The following is a 14919-nucleotide window of genomic DNA, read 5'->3' as shown; positions in this document are numbered from 1 at the left end:
CATCGTCGGGAAAAATCTGAACTTTTACTAATTTTTTTCAATTTTCGTTTTTATTTATTTTTTTATTTTATTTTTTAACCTAGACTATGTCTACTATGAGTTCTAAAAGAAAAACTAAAAACAAATAATTTTATACAATTACACTTCAGAAAGTAGTTTCCCCACCCCACATTTATATTATGCATAGTCCTCGATGCATGATCATAGAGAAAAATATTAAAACAAGGGTGAGAAATACTCCCTGAGGCCCTCTCAGGCCTAGCTCGGACATGATCCTCAATATTAAGGGTCAGGACTACCCCACACTTAGGCTCAAACATGATCCTCAACTTCAACTTTGGGTACTCAGACTTCCCCTACTCTGCAAAACAAAAACAACACAAAACATGACACTAAAAAAATAATCTATAAATAAAAGATATACAGGTTGGGTTGCCTCCCAACAAGCGCTTTGTTTATAGTTGCGGCACGACTCTGCTACTCTGCTCAGGTTGGGTGCTTTCTCTTCTTCTTTCTCCCATGAAGTCTAGCCTTTTTGCACGCTCTTGGAAGGTCTCCTCTTTCATCTATGGTTCTTTTCTCAATCATCTTTACACGCTCAGCTGGAAACACCACCTCCTCTAACTCAGTTGTCCCATCTGGATCACTATAATTCACATGTTGACTCTGTTCTATTCCCTTCAATTCGACCATAGTAATCATGCACAAATCCTCATAATGCTTAGGGAGCTTACGTGCCTTGTACACATTAAAAGTGACCTTCTCATCGTCAACTCTCATTTTTAACTTCCCTGCCCTCACATCAATAATTGCTCACCGGTAGCTAAGAATGGTCGCCCAAAAATAATGGGCCCTTCCTCATCTACCTCGTAATCAAGAATAATAAAATCAACAGGAAGAATAAACTTTCCCACTCGAACTAACAAATCCTCAATAATTCCTTCTGTCATGACTAGTGACCTATCTACTAAATGTAAAGTGATTGTAGTTGGTCTAAGCACCCCCAATCCGAGTTGCTTGAACAAAGAGGATGGCATCAAATTTATACTAGCCCCTAAATCATACAGGCCTCTACCAACTTTTTGTTTTCCAAGAGACAAAGGAATTGTGAAACTCCTAGGATCCTTCAACTTAGGAGGAAGTTTACTCTGAACTCTGGCACTGCACTCTTCAGTAAGTGAAACTGTTTCGAACTCTGCATGTCTTCGTTTGTTTGCCACAATATCTCTGAGATACCTTGCATACTTAGGCACTTCCTGCAAAATTTTCACCAAAGGCAAATTCACACTCACTTGGCTCAAAATATCTAGGAATTTCTTGTACTTAGCATCATCTTTTTGCTTCTGCAGTCTTTGTGGAAATGGAGGTGGTGGACTAGTCTCAATTACTGGCTTGGGTGCTTTATCATCTTTCTCATTCCCCTCAACTGGCTTGGGAACTAATTCTCCTTCATGATAAGCTGTATTCTTCTTTTTCTTTGGAGCTTTTTCTAATGCTCTTCCATTTCTCAAGGTAACTGCATTGACTTGAGCTTTAGGATTGGGCTTCGTATCACTAGGAAGAGCCTCTATTGGTCTAGAATTTTGGGCTCTGGAAAGTTAGCCCACGTGATGTTCCAAATTTCTCAGTGTTGCGGCTTGAGCCTGCTGATCAACCATTATTTTCTGTTTTAAAGTTTGTTGATCTGCTATTAATTTCTGATTGAGGGCTTACTGGTCGGCCATCAATTTCTTCATCATCCCTTCAAGGCTAGCTTGTTGTTCAGCCTGAGGTGGTCTGGATTTTTGTTGAAGTGCTTGAGGCCGGTATTGATTCTGATTGCCTTGATTTCCACCACAAGAGAAGTTTGGGTGATTCCTCCTATTGGGATTGTAGTTGTCCCCATACTGATTTGTTTGGCCTCGATTTGCATTACACACAAAATATACAGACTCTGGATTTGCTGGGCATAGATTGCTCATTTGACCCTCTCCACATACTTCACAAAATATTTGAACTTGTTGCACTGGCTTGGCTTGTTGCTTGTTAATGATCATGGTCATCTGATTGACTTGGTTGGTCAGCGTAGAGACATGTGCTAACAATGCTGAGATAACATCTAATTCAAGAACCCCTGGTATTTTTGTACCATGTTCCGACCCAGCTCTCCTTGCCAATCCAGATTGCTTTTGGAGAATTTGTTCAATAATGCATAAATTTCATCGAAGCTTTTCTCCAATACTTGACCTCCAGCTGCAGCATCGACTATAATTTTTGTTTGGGGATGGAGCCCTTCTATGAAAGTGTGAGATAACACTTCATTCGTCTGATTGTGATGAGGACAGTCTCTGAGTAGCCCCTTGAGCCTTTCCCAAGCTAAGTATAAAGATTCCCCTACTTTCTGTTTGAAGGCAACTATCTCACTTCTGATCTTTGCAGTTTTGCCTGAAGGGAAGAAACTTGCCAGAAATTTTCTTGCCAAATCATTTCGTGATGTAATGGAATTAGCTGGTTTTGCCTTTAGCCATCGCTTAGCTTCTCCCAACAAAGAGAATGGAAAAAGTGTGAGCCTCACATAATCTGGAGTGACCCCGTTAGTAATATAAGTATCACTAATCTTCAAGAAATTCAGAATATGTTGTTGTGGATCCTCGTGTGGAAGACCCATAAACAGCCTGTTTGCATGAAGTAGTTGGATCATGCTCTATTTCAGATCCAAGTGCCCAGTGATTCTGGGCTTCACTATGCTGGAGGTAACATTAGCAATACCGGGCATTGCTACCTCCTGAACAACCATATGTTGCTTCTCTGCCATGTTCATAGGAAATTGAATGAGTGCTTGATTATTCTTTGTATCCCTTGCTTCGCTCAACCTCCTGTGAAATGTTTTCTCAAGTTCGGGGTCAAAGCCGTTGAGTCTGTCCTGGCTTCTGACCCTACGCATTCAATCAAAGTTTCTGAGATTAGAGCAACAATCAAGTAACGTTAGACTAGACAAAATAAAAAATTAAAGCAAAAACTAGAAAGTAGATTATATTCATGTCCCCGGCAACGATGCCAAAAACTTGTTGCTCTCAAACGCACACGCAAGTATACGTGGTCGACAAGTAATATAATGATAAGTTGAGTGTCGAACCCATATAAACTTGTGTAAACTACTCACTAAATCGCTAAAATTGTTATTCAATCCAGCTAAAATCAAAGTCCAAATATATACTTATATGATACTACAATTCTAAATAATAACTAAATTATCAAGTAACAAGTTGATTGTTGTGTATTCAGTAGAGACAAGTATTCTAGGGTTGTGATAGATTCACCATTCGTATTGTGTTCTAATTAACTCTCCCTTTCATATAATTCACTCATGGTTGCTAATTAATCGATAAATGCTCTCATAACCTTCTCCCGAAGTACTACTCACCTTTTCTCAATAGATTAACGCATATATTCCTATGAAATCAATCTATAAAGAACGCATTAAGACCACGATATTTAATTAAGCACGGTGACTAGGTATATTCCTATCCTAACCACAAATTCGCTCCCCCTAATGGTTAAGATCATGCTCTCTTCAATTCTTCTCTAATCTAAACACGACTTTCCCAAGCATAGCATAGATAGTAAATAGAACCTAACTGCTGGACAGACAATTAAGCAATTAAACCTAGAATTGAAGAAACAACCATATATTGGTGAATTATAATCAAGGTCAAGCTAATATCAAACAACAATATTCATGACTAAATCATAACCCTAGAACAATGGGTGTTTAGCCACTCATGATGTAATAAAACAATTGCATAAATTTTGATTAATCGAAAAATACTAGAAAGGATGAAGAATTCCGAGATATTCTTACTCCTCAATGTTTCTTGTGTGTATTTTTGCTCCAAAGTGCATCTTCCTCTTCAAAAATAGGTTTAGTCTTGCTTTTATACGTGTTGGGTAGGTCTAGGACCGAAATAACCTTGTTCCGAGCGAAATTGCAGAAAATTCACGTCACTGGAGCCCAGCCCAGTGCCAGGCACTGCCCAAATTGTGCATACTGTTTTCAGCGCCACAGGTGGCGCCAGGCGCTGCCTGTGGCGCCCAATTGGCTTCTTTTTCCGATTTTGTTCGTTTTAGCTCAAATCTTGCACGTTTTGCCCCTACTTGCTCCCAAATCATTCCTACAAGTAAAAACACTTCAAATTAATATAAATGATAGAATTTAACATCCCAAATTCATGAAACAAGATTAAATTATGAGGCGATATACATAAAAATATATATACTTTAAGCTAAGCATTAATACATGAACAGATGAAACTAGAGACTCACGGGTCATATCCAAATAATGAGCAAAATACGATGACACATATGAATAAGTTGAACCAGGATCATATAATACAGAGGCATCCCTGTGGAAAATTAAGATAATACCTTTGATCACTACATCTGAAGCAATGGCATCTGGTCTGGCATCTGGCCGCCACCTAATCGGTCTCCCCCTCTAGGGCGACCTCTAGCTATTTGGGCCCACCTCGATCTGGCTGAGTGGGTGGTGTAGCTGCTGGTGCTGGTACCATCAGTCGAGAACTCTGTTGTGGAGTCCCACGCAACAACCTAGGTAAATATCTCTCGATATAACCAAGATCCCCACACTCGAAACAACCCCTCCTCTAACTGAACTGCTACTCTTGATACCCCGAGGAACTACCTGTAGAAACCTGAACGGACAAGGCATGCTGAGAACTCTGTGCTGGTAGTCACTAAACAAAGACTGGCTTGAGCGAGCAATATGATAACCGTGGCTGATTGATGCACCACGATGAGCTGGTTGAGTCGTCAAGGCATGCCTGTAAGGATGACCCCTGCCGTGGTGGAATTGACCCCCGAAAGGAACACGACTAAAATCACCTAATCCTTGAGACCTCTTGGTCTCCCTCTCAACCTGCTCCTGGCTACATATCAGCTCTATCTGCCGAGCAATATCAACAACCTCCTCGAATGTAGCACCAGACACTCTCTCTCTAGTCATAAGCACCCCCAGCTGAAATGTGAGGCCATCAATGAACCTCTTGATCCTCTCCCTATGAGTTAGATCAGCATTATTATTCAGCCTTTATGGTAAATAGAAGATAATTTTCAATGAAAAAAAATATGTCTCCTTATTGCCACACCACCAGAAATTCCTCTAGATGACCATCACTTTGGCAACTAAAGATTCAATCAAGACATAAATATGTTTGACTGTGAGGAAAAGGTTAGCAACAACTGATAGGTTGCTCAAGTCTAGCACACATGTCGCTTAGCACTATATCTTTTGTCATATAGCAGTGGAAACTTCTGAGCATCTTTTCTTGATTGTTCTATCACAAGAGCATTATGGTAGAGATTACTAACCTGGCTTGGCTTTCAAAGAACAATAGCAAATTGGCAAATGGAGAATTAGTGGACATGCAGTTGGGCAAAGAAGAAGTATGGATTGGCAACAATAATTAGCTGTGTTTTTGCTACCATATGGAGAGAAAGAAATAGCATTAGGCTTCAGAAGGATACTTATCAACCAGATAGAATTTGCAAGGAAGTTCAATACACAATCACATACTGGGAGCGACCTCAAGAAACTACTAGAATTTGATGATAAAGTTTAGTTGTTTTGTAATAGTTTTTTGATTTTCATAAGCTTTTCTTGTAAGTAAAGTTTGTTTTCTCAATATTTTTAGAAATAGGTGGTCTGCACTTATTTGGAGTTGTAAATATTACTATTTGGTATTAATGAAATTTATTTTACCAAAAAAATAAGATTTTGGTTTTGCAGTGAAAGGTCAAAATTTTGTTTCTCCTCAAGGAAAGGATCAAGATTTTCTTGTTGCACCATTGCTAACATCAAAAGGACAAGAATAGAATTAGGTTTCTACTCAAGGAAAGGATTAAGATTTGCTTGTTTCACATTTGCTAACATCAAAAGGAAAAGAACAGAATTTGGTTTCTGCTAAAAGTGGGATATGAAGATCTTACCCCATTTGGTCAATATCTCATTGTTATTTCTACACTTGTCAACCCGAGGAGTAGCAGAGTCTTTGAGTTGAAACAATCAAACTTTACCATTGTGCAATTAAGAAAACAGATAGAGAAGGTGTTTGGGTGGGAAGGATCATCAATAGGTTTTGACATCATTTCTCTTATTAAAATGGAAGAGAGGGTCAGGTTGTTGCATTGAGACACTCTAGTAAAAGAATTTTTGGATAACGGGCACTTCATGTTCCATGCGGAGGTAGAGAGGATGGACATGAGACGGAATCCTGAATAACCAAAAAGGGGTGTTTGACATTCGTCATAAAGAATCTATAAGGGTTTACGATGTCACAAAAAAGGAGCCCTCTTTACAACACACAGACATCAAGAATCACTAAGTTGAAAAAGGTTATCTCGAACATCCAAAAAAATCATTATAAGATGGCGTGACAACTTTATCCAGGTTCCTCCATCGCGGAAGAGTTAGAAAAGTTGAGAACCTCTACAAGAAGCTGACCATATTCGGCCACAAGAATTTCTTCCCTTTATGGTTCCACCTCCATTAACTACTTTCGGACCTGAACGCACCTCTTCTCAAGTACTGCCTAAAAACACTATTCGGCCACAAGGATCGCTGCCCTCTACGGTTCCACCTCTATTGCCTATTTCTGAATCTAAATGCACCTTTTCTCAACTATTGCCTATAAACATTGTTCCCCGACAACCAGGACTTTTAACCTCTACCCCTTCAACTTTATTCCACTCTTTTGACCAAACCTCTGAATTCCATATTATGCAACAAGGACTTTTAACCTCTACCCCTTCAAACACGGTTCCCCATCAACAGGGACTTTTAACCTCTACCCCTTCAACTTCATTCCACATTTATGACCAAACCTCGACTCAATTCCATATTTCGTAACAAGGATATTCTTCTCTATATGGAAGGAAATCCTCAATAAATGTTTGGTGGCTCCCTTCTACTCAAGGAAAAGATCAATATTTGCTTGTTGAACCCTTGCTAACATCAAAAGAAAAAAAACAGAATTTGGTTTCAGCTTAAGGAAACGATCAAGCTTTGCTTGCTACACCTTTGCTAACATCAAAAGGAAAAGAGAAAGTGGGAAATGAAGAGCTTACCCCATTTGGTCATTATCCCATTGTTGTCGTTATGCTTGTCAACTCGGGGAGTAGCAGAGTCTTTGAGTAGAAAGAATCAGACTTTACCATTATACAGTTAAGGAAACAGATTGAGAAGATGTTTAGGTGGGAATGATCATCAATAGGTTTTGACATCATTTCGCTTAATAAAATGGAAAAGAGGGTCAGGTTGTTTCATTGAGATACTATTTAGCATGAAAATGGTAATAACAATTAAATTTAATTTTGTGGTTCTAAAAATACGTGATCTATTTTTATGCTAGTTGTTTAGGCAATGGATGCTAAATAAAAGATTATAAGGCAAGATTATAGCTTAAAAGCGATATGATAATCGAACCAAATGGCCGGAGATCGGGGCCTCGAGTTGTCGTGTAAGAGGCCTCGGGGTCGAGTTGAGTGGCCGGCTTAGAGCGACCAAGGGAAGACAACAGTTATGAGAGATGCGATGGTGGCTCTTTATGATCAATGATAAGCAATAAAGGATGAACAATAAATAGAACAAAATAAATACAAGAAATAAATAAAGTAATGAGAGCAAGATTTAGTATGATCCCCTTTATGTTCTTGTATATTTAGTATTGAGCATCAGGTGTCTACAAAATGACAAAGATCCCCTTTATATATGAGGGGGAATCCCAACATAGTACAAACGCATTTATTACAAAGATATAGGGCTGGTACAACCTTTTAATGCTACGATACGGATTTGGACTAGCCTAATAGACTTTGTCAGCTCTAGTCACGTGCCTTGGGAACCTCACACCAATCCACTAATGTCACTGATTTACCCTGCCTCGAGTCAGACCGTTGCTTACGCTACCTCAAAGTAGATTACCAAGAATCCTTGAGGCCAAGGCCCCGAGCTAAGCTTTGATCTATTAGGGGAGGTACTTCCTTCGAGGTGCCTTGTTGACCATAAAATCGAACCGCCGATTTTTTCCGTATACAGATAGTCCCCGCATTTCCTAGAATAAAATAATAGGAAACGGCTTTGAATTCCTATTCCTTAGGCACTATCATCATGATGTCAGCCTATCAGAGCATTAAATGCCATAACCCAAAAGCCGCGCAAGGGTCGTTGTCAGCACAACTATAGAAAAGCCCACGAACAGTTTTTTGGTTTGGCTTCTCCGCTGCCCATACGACTTCTATAAATACCACAATTGCTTAATGGCTCAACTTTGGTGACTCTTTCAAGCTTTCAGAGCCAAATCTATCTTCCTCTACACCCTTCTTTCTTTCGCTCTTGATTTCCTACCTTCTTTCTCGAGAAAAGAAAACTTTTGGTTGCCATGGCTAGAACCTCCAAGACAGTGCCTCAAAAAGATGAGGCTGCCACTTCATCTCGAACATCCAAGAATAAATCCAAAGGTAAGCCCAAAGTGGCTCCTACCACCGAACAGTGTACACCCACTAGGTTCAATAGCATGTAGGATTTTTCCATCAAGAGACCTTCATCTACGCTAGGTCGATGCGAACACATATCCTTGTTCATCAGTGTTGTAAAAGATATAGACAAAGTGCAGGCGGACTGCCAACGGGATAAAAAGGTGTTGGTCGCTATTCCTAGCCCTAGAGAGAGCATAACAGACTATAAGGCTGGCTTTCTTTATATGTACACATACCCGTTCACCTTGGGCCGTGTAGACTCCTCGGACCCTTCTTCTCCGGCTATAGACCCGATCATTCTCGACTTCTGTTATAAATACCGGGTGACACTTGGCTAGATTTACCCCTCTTTCTAGAGGGTACTTTACATGTTTTGCTACTTGCCCAGCAAAGCCAAGAGTACGACTTTTACCCTTGATCATCTAATCAGGCTGTACAACCCCCGTCTTTTTCAAGTCTTGATTAAGTTTCACCCTCGATCATTGAAACCCTTTTTCTCGAGTATCGATGAGCATAAGGATCGGGGGTGGATGAGCCAATTTGTTTGAGTAAGGACCTCGGACATTATTCCAGCTGGGTGGATGTCATTCCTAGAGGAGTGGAATATGAAGCGTAAGTGCCTCTTCTTTGAGTATGCTTTATTGTCTTCTTACTTTCTTCTCAAAAGGCTAACTTTCCCTTTGCTCATGCAACCGCCCTTTGGTATCATGAATCCATTCCGGACCTGTTAGGGTGGATTACGGGATTAAATTCCTCGTTCCCCTATACCGAGCATTCTTGTCTTGAGTTGGCTAAAATGCGGTGGGTGGCCAAGAATCATGGTAAACTCCTTCTTGTCGCCTTTATCATGTTTTATATTTCTTCCCCATATCCTCCGTGCTAATAAACTTTGATTATTATGTTTGCGTAGGCCTTGGCGATGGAGTACAGATGAGACCACCCCCTGTCGGCAAGGGAGGGTCTTCTAAGTCTGGTGAGGGTAAGAAGAGGAAAAAGGCATCGGCTGTCGATTCCCCCGTATCAAAGAAACCCAAGTCTCGCAGGCCTTGAGCTGAGGTCGAGGTCTCGTCTTCATCTTCCGGAGCGGGTTTCGATGATGAGGATGAGGATGAAGAGTATGACGATAACCCTTTGGTAAAAGGAAGAGGTCGGTCACGGATTCCCTCCCCCTCCCCCCCCCCCACCCACCCTAAGTGTCTGTGTCAATGGCCGCTAAGTCGGGAATGACTGATTCGGCTCGAGCCCATACTTCAGAGGACCTTGAGAAGAGCACGGATACAGTCCTTGAGCCCTTGGCCAGACGTAGGCCCGGAGCTTCTCGGGGATGGAATTTTCCCTTTGGCGATATCAACGCCCTGGGTGGCCTATCGATTCTCTCTTGGGGAAATCAGGACGCTCAGGACCTAAAGGTTACCAACGTGGAGGGTCCTCTCGAAGGGGGAGATAAACTTGCTAACTTCCTTGATGGAGTTGATGATGTCAACGAGGACTTCGATCTCCACACTCCCAACGTTATCCAGGAAGCAGATAAGTTCCAGCAGAAGGTGATAGCTTTTTATGTACACTTTCCTAGCCTCAAGTACCTTTCCTCGTTTTTCTGATTATTCTATTTTGTTGTAGGCTAAGAAGATGTATGATCACACCTTTTCTAGGCTCCAAGATGAGCTTTCATGCCATGGAAAGGAGATAGAGAAGATCACCTCATGACTTCAGAAGTCGGAGGCCTCCTTTGCCCTAAATGAGGAGGAGTTAAGCGAGCTTCAGGCAAATTTGAAGGGAGCACTCCGAGAAAAGGCTGGCCTTACTGATCAGGTAACTTGTTATTCATAAATTCATTCGCCATTCTCATAATTTGATGTTTACTAACTTATCTTTTCCTTTGCAGATCGGGCAGAAGGATGTTCTCGCTGGGCGACTTCGGGAAGAAATTGCAGCTATGAACACGGAGATCCTCGAGCTGAGGAGACAAAATGAGGTTGTGACCTCGAAGTTGGAATCCACCCAGGGTCTTCTCCGAAATGCTCGAGAAGAGGTTGATCTGCTATCTGCAGCCAAGTCCGAGGTCGAAGACAATGTCGCTACATATCTGAGGGACGCCGCCACTGCGAATCAACTAGCCCGAGAGATATCAGAGGAGGCCGAACAAAAGCTGATTCAGACTATCACTTATGCTCGCGCAAAGGCAAGGAGGCAAGCCTTAGAGGAAGCCAGTGCTAAAGGTGTCGATCTCTCAACTAAGATCGAGAAGGCCCGCAACTCGGAGGAAGAAATGGCACTAGGTTAATTTGGATGAAGATCCCGGAGATGGTTTAGAGGACAGTGGCGATGAAGAGTTGGCCTATGTCACCTTTCCTTTTCTTATTCATTTTTTTGTATGTATTCCCAGGGAAACATGTCTTATAAATGTTCCCCCTACAAACATATTTTTGATATTGTAAAAAAAAGATTTCTTGTTTCCAGCCTTGCATTCTTTATTTTTCAGTGATCATGCAGAATTTAGTCTTCGAATTTTGAATTCGACTTTAGGAGTCCATATTTGGGGCCAATCAGGACCCTCGAGATCGAGGCTGATGCTTATAATAGTCGAAGTCCTCGGGGTCTCAATATTTCTAGAGCACTGCGTGACTGCATTATTCATGCGACAAGATAGTGGGGGGCCCGGCGTGGTCCCACTAGTACATTTCCCAAAAAGTGGTGTTGTCATGGTTATACCTAAATGGTCTTTTGGAAGGCAAACAGTCGCCGCTCGCCTCTATATATGCATTCGCTCATTTCTTAACTGGGGATTGTGCTACTCTAGGTAACTATCCCTCTCATAGAACATTTGTACTTTGTGCTAGTTCTCTCGTCATTTCAACTCAAAGCCTTCGCCCAAATCTTCATCCTCCTATTCCTACTTTACCGTAGCTATGGCTGCTACATCGAAATCCATTCATCAAAGAGAGGAGAGTTCTGCCTCTATTCCGCATTCGGTCAGTGGTACACCACCGGTATCCGGTGAGCCGACCTCGAGGTGCTTTGTCTCGAGGAGAGACTTTACGTTGGAGAGAACTCCCAAGGTTCAAGGGCATCAGGAGCATGCATCGAGGTTCATCTCCTCAATAGGGGAGGAACATCTTGAGATGATTAGGAAAGAATGCGGATGGGGAGAACAAGCGGTACTACAGGTACCTTCCCCAGAGGAGAGAATCATGACCCATGTCTAGGGGTTTTTGAATGTGTATACGTATCCCTTCACGTTGGCTCCCCTAATAGGGTCGTGCTTGAGTTTTGTAGGAGGTATAAGGTTACCCTGGCGCAGGCTTACCCATCCCTTTGGAAGATAGTACTGATGATAAGGTACTTTGCAGATAAGGCCGGGATTGAATTCACCCTTAGCCATCTGTTAGGTTATATCGGCCTCTACATTACCGGGGCTTGATTACTCTGCTACACTGATCCACCCAGTCCCCTGCCATTAACGACGAAGAGGACGAGGATCGAAGGTGAATGAGCTAGTTTGTTCGAGCACGGATAGCCGATATTGTCCCTAGAGAGTTTTTGCCATTTCCTAAGAAATGGAATTTCATACGTAAGTGGTATATTCGTATTTTTATCACTTTGTCCATAGTGGAGGCGGGCTCTATAAAGATGTTTTTTCATTTCATTCTCTTTAGCGATTCCTTGGTTGTTGGACGAGGTTCTGACCTGGCTGAATGGTCTCGTAAGCTGGTAGCTTGCTCGACCTATGATAAGCGCAAATGGCGAGACCTGTACAAGGGGAGATGGGAGGCAAAGCATCATGGTAGGTGTTTAGTGGCTTATTTCCTTAGAAAGGTACTTTCTTTTTAGCGCACTAACTCTACCGCCCCAGGTGTTGGAGGTGTTTCCGAGATGAGGCCATGTCCCCTGGGGAGGAGGAGAGATTTCCAACATCGGGGTCAAGGATCAATAATAAATGGAAGAGTCTTCGAGGTATGAGGATGCTCACGGCGGGGCAATTCCTTCTCTGAGGTTCAAAAGAGACGAGTCGGCCGATCTTTCGGCTTCGGAGGCCTCTGTTTTCAAAAAAACATTTCCCGTTCCCGTCGAAGGTACTTCGAGGGACAAGGGTCATCTAGCCCCTCCCTCTTCTCCTACAGAAGGTACTTCGGGGGAAGCTAAGCCATCGGATGTATGCTTGACCTTTCGTGAGGCTTGGCGGCTTAGCACCATGGTAAGTTTTGGCAGCTGGTATAGGCTTCTTTTAGTTTTGTGTCTTTCTTATCGAGCTTTCTTTTACAGGCCTTTAACAAGCTTAAGTTCGATCTACTTTGCCATGAGGCCAGGCTGCAGAAAGCTTTGAATGGGGAGAAGTCCCTTAGGCTTATTTGCACGAAAAAGGAAGATGATCTGGTATACCTACGGTATGAGGCGGTATAAGGCGGATCGAAGTCGGAACTACGAGAGCCATCTCAAAAGACAGGTAACCTATACTTTGTGTCGATGTGTGCTCCCCCTTCTACTTTTGGAGATTAATATTTTGATATTTCAGTTGAAGAGTAAAACGGAGGAGCTGGAACGACTTTGGGGCGAAGTTGGACGGGTTAAATGTGAGTGTAACTAGCTAAAGGCCTAGGCAGATGTCCAAGTTGCGACCAAGGAGGATGCTTTGGCTAAGGCTTCCTCCCTCGGGGTGCAACTCTGGAATGCTCGTGCAAACAGCTCTGTCCGAGCAAATATGATTACAAGGCTTGAGTCTGAGCTTTCGAAGGTGAAGGCCGAAGTTGTGGATGCCCGGGCCTAGGCCATAATGAGTCGTACTAAGGCTGACAAGAAAGTGGCGGTCTATTTATAGAACGCTGTCGATGCTCGAGCTGAGCTGAGAAGGGCTCTTGATCGTGAGAGTAGAAAGAAGTAATATGCTCGGTACAAATCTCGAAGGGAAACCCTCGAGATCCTTGCTAGAGGCTTTGACCTCTATGAAGAGGTGAAGCAGGCAAAGGTGGAAGAACATGATGCTAGGTCCCTTCTGTCCGATGCCAAGGATAGCGAGAAATAGGTCGACGGGCCATAGTTCCCGAGGGGACGTACATTAGGCCTTCCTTATTCTACGTATAGTGATTTCGAAGAACATTTGTAAATAAAGCTTGTATTTTTTCGCATACATGTATAAAAGGAAGCCTTGCGGTTTTATTTTTCATGAATTTCTCTTTGCTTTGATTTTAGCCAGATGAACAGGCCTTCGAGTTAAAAGGAAACCTCAGATTTATGGTATGGCCCTAGGGCTCATTGGGTTGGCCTGTAGGCTCTTATGCGCTTGGTCGGTACGACTTTTTAATATAAGACGGTGTTCGAGCTCTTATGCTTTTGTTCTTAGGCATATTTAATTCACTATTTTGGGTTCAGTCTCCGAGTCGGATGTCGACTCAAGCTCATTCGACCCTCAAGTTTTTGAATTTAATGCTGGCCCTAGGCTCTTACGTGTTGGGTCGGTACGACCTCTTGTATGGGCTAGCAACAGTGGCTCTTACACATTGGGTCAGTACTACCTCTTATATGGGCTAACGACAGTGGCTCTTATGCCTTGGGTTGGTATGACCTCTTATATGGGCTGGCAACAGTGGCTCTTACGCATTGGGTCGGTATGACCTCTTATATGGGCTGACGATAGTGGCTCTTACACCTTGGGTCGGTACGACCTTTTTATATGGGCTTTATTTTTTCCTCGCTAAGGACTTTTTGAAATTGTGTTTGCCTGACTCTTCGACAGTTTGATAGAAACCTCGACTGTGAGTCATTATATGGCGATGATTGAGCACCTCGGGAGGTTTGGCTCGGTGGCTGAGTATCTCGAAGCCTTATAGTTTGGAGCTAACATGGTCGAAGCTCTTTTGCCAATGTCAAGGGTAGCCTGTTTAACCGGTTCTTTTCGAAGTATTTTCGAAGTAATTAAAGGCCTATGATTTTATAGCGACGGTCGGGCGTCCCTGAGTCGCGTTAGTTTGGCTGGTACAGCCTTGTGACCGTAGTCATTGTGTTTGTACGGAGCCTTTCAATTCCCGAGTGAAATAGTTTCGGCATCTATATCGAGGGTATGCCTTTTTAGGGATCTTACAAGTTCGATATATAGCCTTAACTTTAAGATCGGGGTATGCCTTTAGTAAGGTCTTATAAGTTTTTCATGTCTTTGAGGTCTTACAGTTTTGGTTACTTGGTATAAGTATGGTTCATGCCTTTCTTGAGGTCTTACAGATATTGTTATTGCCTTATATAGGTCTTACAAGACCGAGGCTGGCCGCATGTGATCTTATGGCCTCAGGTTTTGATAAGTCGATGGGCGTGGCAATTGGCGGCAGTCCCCGAGTCATTGAGGGTTTCTTGGCTCGGGAGCCATTCCATTGTAAACACGGTATTGCCTCATTGAAG

The 14919-nt window shown here is 42.5% G+C and overlaps 1 non-coding gene across 1 annotated transcript; it reads left to right on the top strand.

Annotated features, from left to right (window-relative positions):
• Positions 1 to 2308: 2308 nt before the first annotated feature.
• LOC142175056 (small nucleolar RNA R71) lies at positions 2309 to 2413 on the top strand. Its single transcript, XR_012704246.1, has one exon. It is a non-coding gene; the product is annotated as a small nucleolar RNA R71 (small nucleolar RNA).
• The last annotated feature ends 12506 nt before the right edge of the window (positions 2414 to 14919 follow it).

Source organism: Nicotiana tabacum, chromosome 20 (assembly GCF_000715075.1).
Source record: "Nicotiana tabacum cultivar K326 chromosome 20, ASM71507v2, whole genome shotgun sequence".
NCBI lineage: Eukaryota > Viridiplantae > Streptophyta > Magnoliopsida > Solanales > Solanaceae > Nicotiana > Nicotiana tabacum.
Note: the sequence above shows the minus strand (reverse complement) of the source record. Positions and strands in the feature narration are given on the sequence as shown.